The sequence below is a fragment of the Triturus cristatus genome, chromosome 12 (genome assembly GCF_964204655.1).
Source record: "Triturus cristatus chromosome 12, aTriCri1.1, whole genome shotgun sequence".
NCBI classification, from domain to species: domain Eukaryota; kingdom Metazoa; phylum Chordata; class Amphibia; order Caudata; family Salamandridae; genus Triturus; species Triturus cristatus.
Window position 1 is genome coordinate 726,980,600 of NC_140595.1, and position 14,624 is coordinate 726,995,223.

At 42.8% G+C, this 14,624-nt stretch overlaps 2 non-coding genes across 2 annotated transcripts; both read left to right on the top strand.

The window, feature by feature from the left end:
• The first annotated feature begins 9,672 nt into the window (after positions 1–9,672).
• On the top strand, positions 9,673–9,754 carry TRNAS-CGA (transfer RNA serine (anticodon CGA)). The gene has a single exon. It is a non-coding gene; the product is annotated as a tRNA-Ser (tRNA).
• A 3,940-nt stretch (positions 9,755–13,694) lies between these two features.
• On the top strand, positions 13,695–13,776 carry TRNAS-CGA (transfer RNA serine (anticodon CGA)). Its single transcript has one exon. It is a non-coding gene; the product is annotated as a tRNA-Ser (tRNA).
• The last annotated feature ends 848 nt before the right edge of the window (positions 13,777–14,624 follow it).

A 14,624-nucleotide genomic window follows, 5' to 3' on the forward strand; every position in this document is an offset into this window, starting at 1 on the left:
AGAATCTTTTTATTATCGGCTACAATTTCAGAAGTTAACCTTTAGTATTTCTTCCATTTCAGTTTTATAAATAGGTGGCTTATTTTTGTGTCACTATTGCCTCTCCACATATTTGTTATCGCTACCTCTTTCATGTCTTTGCTACACCTCATTCCTACTTTAGCACTGGTGTAAACGCTTCAAATTATTATACCGTTGCTCTCTCATTCATACCTGCGCATGCACTTGAAAGTTACTTTACCAATAAAAGACGCAAAGAGAGAAATAGAACAAAAGTGCTGGCTGGATTGGCAAACACACTTCATAAAACTGCATTTTCTTTTTTATTCTCCCCCGTGTTACATGCTTAACCTCCCCATGTGTAATTTCTCTTAACCTGCTGTCCCAGGAAGAGAATTTCATCTACTGGCTCTTTCTGTGTTTTTTTCCCTAGTCTGTCTTTCCCATTTCTTACCTGTGTAACTGTTCCTTTACGCGCTCTATTTAAACGCCATCAATCTCATTTGAGCTCCTTGCTCCCGCTTCTGTTTTCTCCACCTCTCATACTGCCAGTTCTCTCTTTCTCTGTGGTTGGTGGCTACTTTCCTGAGCTTCCGAAGCCACGTGGTTCCTGCCTCTTGTTGTCAGACTTGAATTGGAAAAGGAACTATATTAACAAGCCTTTACCACTCACACACGGCGGAAGTTTATACTTTAATTCAGTGAGCTAAGAAAAGCGTGTTGTGGGTCCCCTACGAGCCATGGTGCTTGCTTCATCATGATTTGGCACCAGTCATTAGCCGCAGCTCTGCTAATGAGCCACTGAGGTCAGTTTCAATATTTACTCAAAAACATAACCATGCAGCCCACCCCTCAACTGTGTATTTATCTTGCTTTTCTGCTGTTCGTGTGATTAGCTGGGAGGAGCTCACGGCGACATCCTCCCTATAAAAGTGTAGATGGATCACTCTCTAACTCTTTCTTGCTTCACATACAAATGGCTTGAAAGGTGCAGGGAAGATGCAGGTCTAATAGACAGAATAGAAGGTCTGTGCCAGGTGGGTTTCTCTGCATTGGTGTCCCATCACAGGTCCGCAAGTGTAATGTGTGATCTTTGACTCCTGGCATTTCACAAGCAGGCGGCCAGGAAACGGTTTCAGCCTATCAACCACTGAGGAGACGCAGCCTCTGAATGAGGAATGAGGAAGCAATGAATACATCCAGCCTATCACAGGAATAGCCCTGAGTGTTCCGAATTATAAATTCTCCATGTCACTGTATGTCGTTGAGCCCAAGTAGCTCGCCGTGATCGTATAGTGGATAGTACTCTGCGTTGTGGCCGCAGCAACCTCGGTTTGAATCCGAGTCACGGCATTGTGGTTGGCAATGTCACGGCAGTTGGGTGTTATTTTTACAGAATTAGCAAATGTGCCAGTGGTTTTTGTAAAATGTCTATTAAAAACAGATCCTTTCAAATATTTAAACCATCTAACAACAAATGATTTAAAGTCGCATGATTATAAGCTGTAGCTATAATGTATTTACTTACATAAATTATCGTTCTTGAACCTATTGGGGGTGGAGGGGGAGCGGAGTTCATCCCCCAGGTGCAGTTGAGTGACCTGTGTTGTGGCTCTCTAGAGGGAAGGCACAAATTTTGCTGTCACCCAGCCCAATCCAGACGTGTATTGGGGCCAGGTTTCAGGCAAATAGAGCAGTAAGTGCAGAGAAATGTTCACTCTCTAAAAGTGGCATTTCTAAAATAGTAAAGTTAAATCCAACCTTACCAGTAAGTAGGATTTTCAATAAATAAATAAAGCTACTCCTCTCCGATATGGAATTACCAAATAAAAAGTATAGGGGAATACACAGAGCTAACCTATGAGAGGGGTAGACCTCACAGTAGTGAAAAATGAAATAGACTGTTTGGTACTTACAGGACACGCGAACCACCAAAGTACATATCTTATTTTTTACTTACATAGCATCATGCACCTAGGACTACCTAGGGCCTACCTTAGGTGTAAATTATATGTAATAAAAGGGGAGTTTAAGGCTTGGCAAGTAGGCTGCGACTCCCCTGGGAGACCCCTGAGTCTATGCCCAGAACCATAACTCTGCCAGTCGAGTACTTACCTAAAAGCCAATAACTCACTTTTCTTCCATAGGCTAAAATTTCGTTGTTTCACTTGGAAATTCTTCTAAGTGGTGTGGAGTTTTGGAACTTTAAAATATTCATCTAAAATCAGCCGAACAACGAATTCTGATTTACTCACCTGTTATCAGGAGAGACCTCAGTGCTGCATCTTGGAGCTCAGTACTGACCCTGAAAAGTAATTTTAACCGTACTTACCAGTAACTCGAATTTCCTTCCATGGGATATCATTGCCTGCTTTTTGCTGAAAATTTTCTAAGTGTCGATTTTTGAAACTTACAAATATTCTTTAAAAATCGTACCAACTGTGAAAACGTAATTGTTTACCTGTTTTAGATAGATGTCCCAGTACTGAGCCTAGGAGCCCAGCACTGGATTACAAAAGTAACGAGAACGTACTTGTTGTAATCGCCTACTTGGTACGTTCCTTTCCCCCCCCTCCTTCCTCCTCCCTTGGTTCTTCCCTCTCCCTGTCACCAACATTCCATTGCACCCTTCCTCTGACTAGGCTGGATCCTGTGGTGGTGTATGACCATTAAAGAAGAGTTCTTACTTACCTGCCTTCTGGTCATCTTTATAACACTGGCGACGTCTTGCTGTGTGGGGACGGCTCACCATCACCCCCAATTCTTCAATTCCAGCTCTCCTGTGTCGGCGGTCGTGAGTACCTGGGAGGCTCCGCTGTTTCTATATTCTTCAAAGTAAGACTGTTACTGTGCTGATTAAAGAGGCGTTTTATCCCTTCAATTTCGCAAGTGTGCTTCTGCCTGCATGTGGCTGAGAGAAGGAGGGAGTTTGCCACTTTAGCTTCACCTCCGTGACCTTGTGACACTTGCTCTGTGTGTTGGCCTCTTAGCGCTGCCTTTCCTGTCCTGCCGTGGGTCCGTCTGTGAAGGGTATGATTTCGACTGTGTGATTAGTCGGGTTTCTCCCTGCTTCTGCGGACCTAAGGAGCGTTTCAGCCGCCTTTGTTGCAATTCGCCTCATTTGGAGTCAATTCCCTGCTTTTGGCCATCCAGCGCTACCGCACCGGTTACCACAGCACCTGCCTGAGGGTGCTACGGGGTTGGCTTTCAGTACTGCTTGGACCTCAGCAACGCTGTATTGGCTGTGGTTTGAAGCACCGTCAACATAGCTTCTGTTTCTTCGCCTTTGTCATAGCCGTGTGCGGCAGCCTCTGTGTTGTTTTCTTCAAGTGAGGCATTTCTGACAGGATTCCTGACGGCAGCCGAGCATTCCTTCTCGCGCGCTCGCAACTGATCCGTCATAATTGACACTCCTCTGCTGAGGTGAATGGGGGTGCGTTTCTGACTTCATCCACCAGGTGGCAGCGTGGCTCTTCTTAACGATCCGGTTGTGGGGAAAATACAACAATTTCTTCATCTTAAGGGCTCCAGTGAAATTCTCCACATATCCAGGATATAGCTGTGTAAATCCTTCTTTGTAATGTGTTTTCTTCGTTTTCGCTGATGGGCACAGCTTGTGGAATCTTCTGCCTGTCATTTCACGCTGACAGGCACAGCTGCACATAGTTTTTGTCACTGATGAGCACAGTTATCATCACTGTGGTCGCGCTTGTCTGCTCACGCTGACCAGCTCAGTTTCCCTTTGCTAACATTCTCAGTCACACGTTCTGTTGATCCTCCTGTGTGGTGTGTTCGCCAGAGTATTGTAGTGTATGTTGGTTATTCAATTGTATTTTTGATGACTGTCCAAACTGGTACCTGTGCTAATTTTCTGTACTGCTCCATCATATATTGAAATGTACATTGACTTTTGTATGGGGTGGGGTGTAAAACAATTTTGAGTATATTGGGTTTTCTCCTCTTCATTTTCCAACGTTGTTCATTGTTTTGTTTTGCTGTATTTTACCTCCTCCCTCATAGTTATTGTAAATTATGGCAGCTGCTAATATGTCGCAGCCCCCACCTTTCCTTAACGAGGCAGGAGAACCTATTCTGCCTTGGAAACAATGGTTTGGGTTACTGGAGTCCTATCTTATTGCTATTGGAGGGGAGAAGTTTTCCCATTTACGCAAGTTACAAACCCTGCTACACAATTTGGGCGTGGAGGGACGCAAGGTCTATGATGACATTTCGACTAATGCAGAAGGGGGAAGTGATAGTGATGACGATGAAAATGTGTATATTGTGGCAGTAAACAAACTAGAAAAGCATTTCAGTAAAAGGATAAACGTAGTGTTAGAGAGACATAAATTCTTCTCAAGAACACAGGGAAAAAATGAGAAGGTTAAACCATTTATTGCAGCCTTAAAGGGTCTAGCGAACACATGTGAGTTTGAGTCCCTTCAGGATTCCCTGATTAGAGACCAGTTGGTCAGGTGCACCAACAATCATAAGATTCAGGAGAGGCTGCTTGTGGCCAATCCTAACCTCAAGGAAGCCATAGATATAGCGGTAGGGATTGAGCACACGGCAGATTGTATGGTTGAAATGAAAGGTGAAGGGGGCAAAACCATGGAGGTCAATGCCATAAGCAAAGATCACAAAAGTAAGATAGCTAACACCCCACTTCAGGGAAATAAATTCAAGTGTTATAGATGTGGGAGTCCTACACACTTAGCCAATAACCCGATTTGCCAAGCACGTTCTGTTGTCTGCCACAAATGTGGGAAAAAGGACATTTGTCCAGGGTATGTCATGATCAGCGCTCTAAAGCGGTGTTGGAGATTGAGCCACAATTATTTCCTGATCCCAAGTTAATTTTTCAACTTAAAGACAAAAACAATACCGATAAATTCCCATCTTGCAACATTACCCTGGATAACAAAACCCTATCGGTCTTTGCTGATTCATGTTCCCCTTACACCCTGGTTGATGCCACCATATTTTCTCAACTGTTTCCCTCATGGGAAGAAACGGTACAACCTCCGGATATACAACCAGGAGGCTACAATGGGGACCCCATACCCCTATTAGGCATGACCACTAAGGAAATAGGGTTCAAAGGAAGGAACACGGTGGGCAAGATATACATTACCCAGAAGGGGTCCAACTTGTTGGGATGGAAACACCAGAGGGAACTCGGGATTAAGTTAGACCCCAACAGTCCCGACCAAGTCCTCTTAGTGGATCCTTCGGTGGGAGGGATGGATGTTTGCAATGATTTCCCCAAAGTGTTTTCTGATGACCTAGGATTACTCAAGAATTATCAGCATTCCATCAAATTGAAATCCAATGCCAAACTGGTAGCACACAAAGCCAGACCCATACCACATTTAATGCACGTGCCTCTTCAAAATGAGCTAGACAGATTGCTGTCGTTGGGGGTGATCGAACCCATAGAGTGTTCACAGTGGTTGGCCCCCATTGTTCTTACCACCAAGGCTACCAGTAAGGACATCAGGCTCTGTGTGGACCTCAGGGACCTTAACCAAAACATATGGGTAGACAGGCACCCCCTTCCACGTATTCATGAGGTGCTTACCCTCATTAATGGTGCGAGTTGTTTCAGCGTTCTCGACTTATCCTCTGCCTATCACCAGGTGGAGCTTCATCCCAACTCACGGCATCTCACCTCCTTTGTGACACCCCTAGGAGCCTTCTAATTCCGTCGCATGCCTTTTGGGTTGGCTTCTGCTGCGGCCGCCTTCCAGAGGATCATGCAGCATGTCTTGAAAGACCTTCCCAGAACACTCTGTTTTCAAGATGACATATTAATCTACGGGAAGGACTTAAACGAGCATAACGTCACCCTCAGGATGGTCTTGTCCAACTTGGAAAAATCAGGGCTCACTCTAAAAAAGGAGAAATGTCGTATAGGGGTGGGATCGGTTGAGTATCTAGGACACACCATCTCTCAAGATGGGATCAAACCCAAAATAGACCTAGTTAAGGCGATTAGGGACACTGAGGCCCCTAAAGGTGTTCAAGACCTTAAATCATTTTTGGGCCTTTCCGAATACTATTCAAAATTTGTGAGGAACTTTTCCTCAATAGTGGAACCTTTACGTAACCTACTCAAATCCAGAACCTTGTATGTGTGGTCCGATGCCTGTCAGAAGGCCTTTGATCTTGTCAAAGAAAGCATAATTTCTGCACCATCCCTGGGTAGGTTTGACCCGAACAAAACCACAATCCTTTCCACTGATGCAAGCAATAAAGGGTTGGGGGCCAGTCTCACCCAAATGGGGGAAGGCAAGGAACACATTGTGGCCTTTGCATCTCGAGCTCTTAAGGGGGCAGAAATCAACTACTCAGTGGTGGAGAAAGAAGCACTAGCTTGTTTCTGGGCGATTAAACACTTCCGCTTCTTTCTGTGGGGTATCCCTTTTACTGTAAAGACGGACCACAAACCACTGATGTTTGCTTTCACCACCAAAGGGGCTAACAAAACCACTCCCAGAATTGCTAGATGGATTCTGGGACTGGAAGGATACAATTTTTGTGTGAGATATATGCCAGGTCATCAAAACACGGTTGCTGACTTTCTGTCACGGTCTCCCTCAGAGGGAGAAAGTGCTCCTGTTAGCTGTGAATGTGATGATGTGATTTTGCAACTCACATGCCTAAAAAAAGAAGAATGGAATGACAGTATGCAAAATGATGCAGAGATGTGTTCAATTAAAGAGTTCATCAAGAATGGTTGGCCGGAAAACAAGAATGATATTCCTATCAGTTTAAGTAAATTCTGGGATGTCAGAGTAGAACTCAATATACAAGGCAATGTGGTTTGCAGAGGGGAGAAAGTGATTCCACTGGAGAACCTGAGAGAAAAGATTGTGGGGCTTGCGCATGCAGGACACTTAGGGCGAAGCCTAACCAAGAATAAAATCAGACTGGAATATTGGTGGCCAGGTATGGACGCCATGACGGAACAGGTGGTGAGAAATTGTGTAGACTGTAGCCGGAGTGACAAAACTCACCAGACCCGCAAGCCCCCCCTGTCGCCTGTCGAAGTGCCTAATCGACCATGGTCAAAGTTAGCCTTGGACATCATGGGTCCCCTCAACCTAAGAACATTAAAGGAACGGTTCATTCTGGTGCTAGTGGACTATCATTCAAGGTGGTTGGTCTACAAATGTGTCCAGCAGATAGACACAAGAGTCCTCATACAATTCTTAGAAAGTGTGTTCTTTGAGGAAGGGTTACCTGATACCCTTATAACAGACAATGGAGTACAGTTCACTTCGGACAAGATGAAAGAATTTCTGTATCACCGGGGCATCACTCACCTCAAATCTGCTTTGTACTGTCCCCGTGCAAACGGGTTAGTGGAAAGGATCAACTGGTTGTTCAAAGAGTGTTTGCAGAGAGCAGAAGTAATGGGGACACCAGCAAATTCAGCGTTAGTGGAAACAGTATGGGCCTATCGCACTTCTCCAAACAGTGTGACTGGGGTTTCTCCGTTCACCTCTCTCAAAGGAAGGATCCCAAAGACCAAATTAACTCCACCGGTAGGGCCAAGGAAGGACGCCGGTGTAGTAAACAGAGGTGAAATCTCAAGGAAAGTGGAGGAACACCAAGCTAAATACAAAGTCAGGTATGACCAGACCAAACATGTAAAAACACAAATGTTCAAAGAAGGTGATTGGGTCCGGGTGGATTTACCTAAAGCACGCAGGAAAGAAGCGTCAAGATTTTCGGATCCTTACAAAATAACTAGTGTGGGTAGGAATGTAGTCCATCTCGACAATGGCCAAACATGGAGCATGGACAGAATCATTCCTCATGGACAAGGGGGTGACTTGGACAACGAAAGTGACCCGGAGACAGAGTTGCAAACCCTCAGTCACAGAAGGTCTATGAGAGCAAGGAGCTCACCTGTATGGACCAGAGACTACTGTGTTAAATGAGAATTATTGTCAAATGTTCCTTGTGGTTCCTTACCTAGCTTTGTTGTTCTACTGCTGACATTGTTCTGCAGTGACCTTTCGCTGCTTGTTAAATCTGCTATGTCTCTCTTTGCCCTATGCAGGGAGGTGTGTTGTAATCGCCTACTTGGTACGTTCCTTTCCCCCCCCTCCTTCCTCCTCCCTTGGTTCTTCCCTCTCCCTGTCACCAACATTCCATTGCACCCTTCCTCTGACTAGGCTGGATCCTGTGGTGGTGTATGACCATTAAAGAAGAGTTCTTACTTACCTGCCTTCTGGTCATCTTTCTAACAGTACTTTACCCGTAACTTGAATTTTCTTCCATAGGAAACCATTGACTGTTTTTCTGTGAAATTTCTTCTAAGTGTCGATTTTGCAAACATGTAAATATTCCTTAAAAATCGCCTGTATAACTTAAACGCAGTTTCTCAACTGCTTACAGGTGGTACAGTAGTGCTGGATCTAGGATCCAACACTGACCTAGAAAAAGGAACCATAACCCCACTTACCTGCTAAGTGAATTTCCTTCCATAGGATAACATTGGTAATTTGATCAGCAAAAGTTTCTAAGTGTCAACTTGTAAAATAGCAAAATATTGCTTAAAAATCACAACAGTAACTAAAACGAATTTACTCACTTGTTTCCAAGAACTGTCCCAGGACTGAATCTAGGATCCAGTCCTGGATTTAGAAAAGTAATCCTGAAAGTAATTAATTGCATATAACTTAAAATTCCTATTGAGCTCAATGTATTATTGTGATTCAAATTGTGTTGCCTATTGCAATAAACTGTAACTATGACCTGCAAAAGTCAATTGCCTATTGCAAAGTATTTAACTAAAGCATCTCATTCTGAGAAAGTATATTTTGATACCTATTGTTGGTTCTAAAATAAAACAACAATATCTTTTGTATGCAAACCAATGGCCTAGAGTTCAGTTCTTGAGTGTGTGAGACCGTTTGCTGACTGAGTGTGTACAACAAATGTTTTACACTGTACTCTGATACTGCCTTACTGCTCGGCAAGCTACCACTTTAGAGAGTAAGGTTATATCTAACTTTAGCCTCTGCCAAACCTCTGGGGACTGGGGACTCTGTGCACACTGTACCTATTTGGGAACAGTATATACAGAGCCACTTTCTCACAGTAGTGATAAAGTGATTAGAGTCCTAAGGCCAACATAAAGATACAGCAAAACGTGAGGTGAAAAGCAAAAAGGTTGCTGGTAGGCCACCTTAAGGATGCCAGGTCTAACAAAAACTGAACTAAGGATAACATGAGTAAAACATCAGGTTTCTCTACTGCATTTGGTGAGACAAGTGGGCCTTCTTTTATCTTCCATTCAAGCAATCTTTGACAGACCCCTTTATTATAGAGCTTTTCAAGGATTAAAGATAAGGCACTTACAAAGGAGTCCCAAATACTCAGAGATGGTTGACTTCTGTAATATGGGTCGTAGACTAAAAGCAGCGCAAAAACAGAGTGCAACAGGGTCCAAAAAACTTGAGTGCCACAAGAGAGTTTGAATGCAAGCGTATCCTTTTACAGATCCAGAGATATACTCATGCAATTTTTGTTTTTAGGACAGAACGTGCATGATGAAAAAAACATTGTTTTTAAAAAGCGCATTGCAGAATATCAGTACTTTGATGTGGGAAAACATCAAAACTTTCAAACAAAATATTTGTAGGCAGCTTACAGCAAGTTGTTGTGGCCGAGTGGTTAAGGCGATGGACTCGAAATCCATTGGGGTGTTCCCGCGCAGGTTCGAATCCTGCCAACAACGAGAATCTTTTTATTATCGGCTACAATTTCAGAAGTTAACCTTTAGTATTTCCTCCATTTCAGTTTTATAAATAGGTGGCTTATTTTTGTGTCACTATTGCCTCTCCACATATTTGTTATCGCTACCTCTTTCATGTCTTTGCTACACCTCATTCCTACTTTAGCACTGGTGTAAACGCTTCAAATTATTATACCGTTGCTCTCTCATTCATACCTGCGCATGCACTTGAAAGTTACTTTACTAATAAAAGACGCAAAGAGAGAAATAGAACAAAAGTGCTGGCTGGATTGGCAAACACACTTCATAAAACTGCATTTTCTTTTTATTCTCCCCCGTGTTACATGCTTAACCTCCCCATGTGTAATTTCTCTTAACCTGCTGTCCCAGGAAGAGAATTTCATCTACAGGCTCTTTCTGTGTTTTTTTCCCTAGTCTGTCTTTCCCATTTCTTAGCTGTGTAACTGTTCCTTTACGCGCTCTATTTAAACGCCATCAATCTCATTTGAGCTCCTTGCTCCCGCTTCTGTTTTCTCCACCTCTCATACTGCCAGTTCTCTCTTTCTCTGTGGTTGGTGGCTACTTTCCTGAGCTTCCGAAGCCACGTGGTTCCTGCCTCTTGTTGTCAGACTTGAATTGGAAAAGGAACCATATTAACAAGCCTTTACCACTCACACACGGCGGAAGTTTATACTTTAATTCAGTGAGCTAAGAAAAGCGTGTTGTGGGTCCCCTACGAGCCATGGTGCTTGCTTCATCATGATTTGGCACCAGTCATTAGCCGCAGCTCTGCTAATGAGCCACTGAGGTCAGTTTCAATATTTACTCAAAAACATAACCATGCAGCCCACCCCTCAACTGTGTATTTATCTTGCTTTTCTGCTGTTCGTGTGATTAGCTGGGAGGAGCTCACGGCGACATCCTCCCTATAAAAGTGTAGATGGATCACTCTCTAACTCTTTCTTGCTTCACATACAAATGGCTTGAAAGGTGCAGGGAAGATGCAGGTCTAATAGACAGAATAGAAGGTCTGTGCCAGGTGGGTTTCTCTGCATTGGTGTCCCATCACAGGTCCGCAAGTGTAATGTGTGATCTTTGACTCCTGGCATTTCACAAGCAGGCGGCCAGGAAACGGTTTCAGCCTATCAACCACTGAGGAGACGCAGCCTCTGAATGAGGAATGAGGAAGCAATGAATACATCCAGACTATCACAGGAACAGCCCTGAGTGTTCCGAATTATAAATTCTCCATGTCACTGTATGTCGTTGAGCCCAAGTAGCTCGCCGTGATCGTATAGTGGTTAGTACTCTGCGTTGTGGCCGCAGCAACCTCGGTTCGAATCCGAGTCACAGCATTGTGGTTGGCAATGTCACGGCAGTTGGGTGTTAATTTTACAGAATTAGCAAATGTACCAGTGGTTTTTGTAAAATGTCTATTAAAAACAGATCCTTTCAAATATTTAAACCATCTAACAACAAATGATTTAAACTCGCATGATTATAAGCTGTAGCTATAATGTATTTACTTACATAAATTATCGTTCTTGAACCTATTGGGGGTGGAGGGGAAGCGGAGCTCACCCCCCAGGTGCAGTTGAGTGACCTGTGTTGTGGCTCTCTAGAGGGAAGGCACAAATTTTGCTGTCACCCAGCCCAATCCAGACGTGTATTGGGGCGAGGTTTCAGGCAAATAGAGCAGTAAGTGCAGAGACATGTTCACTCTCTAAAAGTGGCATTTCTAAAATAGTAAAGTTAAATCCAACCTCACCAGTAAGTAGGATTTTCAATAAATAAATAAAGCTACTCCTCTCCGATATGGAATTACCAAATAAAAAGTGTAGGGGAATACGCAGAGCTAACCTATGAGAGGGGTAGACCTCACAGTAGTGAAAAATGAAATAGACTGTTTGGTACTTACAGGACACGCGAACCACCAAAGTACATATCTTATTTTTTACTTACATAGCATCATGCACCTAGGACTACCTAGGGCCTACCTTAGGTGTAAATTATATGTAATAAAAGGGGAGTTTAAGGCTTGGCAAGTATGCTGGTGATTCCCCTGGGATACCCCGGAGTCTATGCCCAGAACCATAAATCTGCCAGTCGAGTACTTACCTAAAAGCCGATAACTCACTTTTCTTCCATAGGCTAACATTGAGTGGTTTCACTTGGAAATTCTTCTAAGTGGTGTGGAGTTTTGGAACTTTAAAATATTCATCTAAAATCAGCCGAACAACAAATTCTGATTTACTCACCTGTTATCAGGAGAGACCTCAGTGCTGCATCTTGGAGCTCAGTACTGACCCTGAAAAGTAATTTTACCGTACTTACAAGTAACTCGAATTTCCTTCCATGGGATATCATTGCCTGCTTTTCGCTGAAAATTTTCTAAGTGTCGATTTTTGAAACTTACAAATATTCTTTAAAAATCGTACCAACTGTGAAAACGTAATTGTTTACCTGTTTTAGATAGATGTCCCAGTACTGAGCCTAGGATCCCAGCACTGGATTACAAAAGTAACGAGAACGTACTTTACCCGTAACTTGAATTTTCTTCCATAGGAAACCATTGACTGTTTTTCTGTGAAATTTCTTCTAAGTGTCGATTTTGCAAACATGTAAATATTCCTTAAAAATCGCCTGTATAACTTAAACGCAGTTTCTCAACTGCTTACAGGTGGTACAGTAGTGCTGGATCTAGGATCCAACACTGACCTAGAAAAAGGAACCATAACCCCACTTACCTGCTAAGTGAATTTCCTTCCATAGGATAACATTGGTAATTTGATCAGCAAAAGTTTCTAAGTGTCAACTTGTAAAATAGCAAAATATTGCTTAAAAATCACAACAGTAACTAAAACGAATTTACTCACTTGTTTCCAAGAACTGTCCCAGGACTGAATCTAGGATCCAGTCCTGGATTTAGAAAAGTAATCCTGAAAGTAATTAATTGCATATAACTTAAAATTCCTATTGAGCTCAATGTATTATTGTGATTCAAATTGTGTTGCCTATTGCAATAAACTGTAACTATGACCTGCAAAAGTCAATTGCCTATTGCAAAGTATTTAACTAAAGCATCTCATTCTGAGAAAGTATATTTTGATACCTATTGTTGGTTCTAAAATAAAACAACAATATCTTTTGTATGCAAACCAATGGCCTAGAGTTCAGTTCTTGAGTGTGTGAGACCGTTTGCTGACTGAGTGTGTACAACAAATGTTTTACACTGTACTCTGATACTGCCTTACTGCTCGGCAAGCTACCACTTTAGAGAGTAAGGTTATATCTAACTTTAGCCTCTGCCAAACCTCTGGGGACTGGGGACTCTGTGCACACTGTACCTATTTGGGAACAGTATATACAGAGCCACTTTCTCACAGTAGTGATAAAGTGATTAGAGTCCTAAGGCCAACATAAAGATACAGCAAAACGTGAGGTGAAAAGCAAAAAGGTTGCTGGTAGGCCACCTTAAGGATGCCAGGTCTAACAAAAACTGAACTAAGGATAACATGAGTAAAACATCAGGTTTCTCTACTGCATTTGGTGAGACAAGTGGGCCTTCTTTTATCTTCCATTCAAGCAATCTTTGACAGACCCCTTTATTATAGAGCTTTTCAAGGATTAAAGATAAGGCACTTACAAAGGAGTCCCAAATACTCAGAGATGGTTGACTTCTGTAATATGGGTCGTAGACTAAAAGCAGCGCAAAAACAGAGTGCAACAGGGTCCAAAAAACTTGAGTGCCACAAGAGAGTTTGAATGCAAGCGTATCCTTTTACAGATCCAGAGATATACTCATGCAATTTTTGTTTTTAGGACAGAACGTGCATGATGAAAAAAACATTGTTTTTAAAAAGCGCATTGCAGAATATCAGTACTTTGATGTGGGAAAACATCAAAACTTTCAAACAAAATATTTGTAGGCAGCTTACAGCAAGTTGTTGTGGCCGAGTGGTTAAGGCGATGGACTCGAAATCCATTGGGGTATTCCCGCGCAGGTTCGAATCCTGCCAACAACGAGAATCTTTTTATTATCGGCTACAATTTCAGAAGTTAACCTTTAGTATTTCCTCCATTTCAGTTTTATAAATAGGTGGCTTATTTTTGTGTCACTATTGCCTCTCCACATATTTGTTATCGCTACCTCTTTCATGTCTTTGCTACACCTCATTCCTACTTTAGCACTGGTGTAAACGCTTCAAATTATTATACCGTTGCTCTCTCATTCATACCTGCGCATGCACTTGAAAGTTACTTTACTAATAAAAGACGCAAAGAGAGAAATAGAACAAAAGTGCTGGCTGGATTGGCAAACACACTTCATAAAACTGCATTTTCTTTTTATTCTCCCCCGTGTTACATGCTTAACCTCCCCATGTGTAATTTCTCTTAACCTGCTGTCCCAGGAAGAGAATTTCATCTACAGGCTCTTTCTGTGTTTTTTTCCCTAGTCTGTCTTTCCCATTTCTTAGCTGTGTAACTGTTCCTTTACGCGCTCTATTTAAACGCCATCAATCTCATTTGAGCTCCTTGCTCCCGCTTCTGTTTTCTCCACCTCTCATACTGCCAGTTCTCTCTTTCTCTGTGGTTGGTGGCTACTTTCCTGAGCTTCCGAAGCCACGTGGTTCCTGCCTCTTGTTGTCAGACTTGAATTGGAAAAGGAACCATATTAACAAGCCTTTACCACTCACACACGGCGGAAGTTTATACTTTAATTCAGTGAGCTAAGAAAAGCGTGTTGTGGGTCCCCTACGAGCCATGGTGCTTGCTTCATCATGATTTGGCACCAGTCATTAGCCGCAGCTCTGCTAATGAGCCACTGAGGTCAGTTTCAATATTTACTCAAAAACATAACCATGCAGCCCAC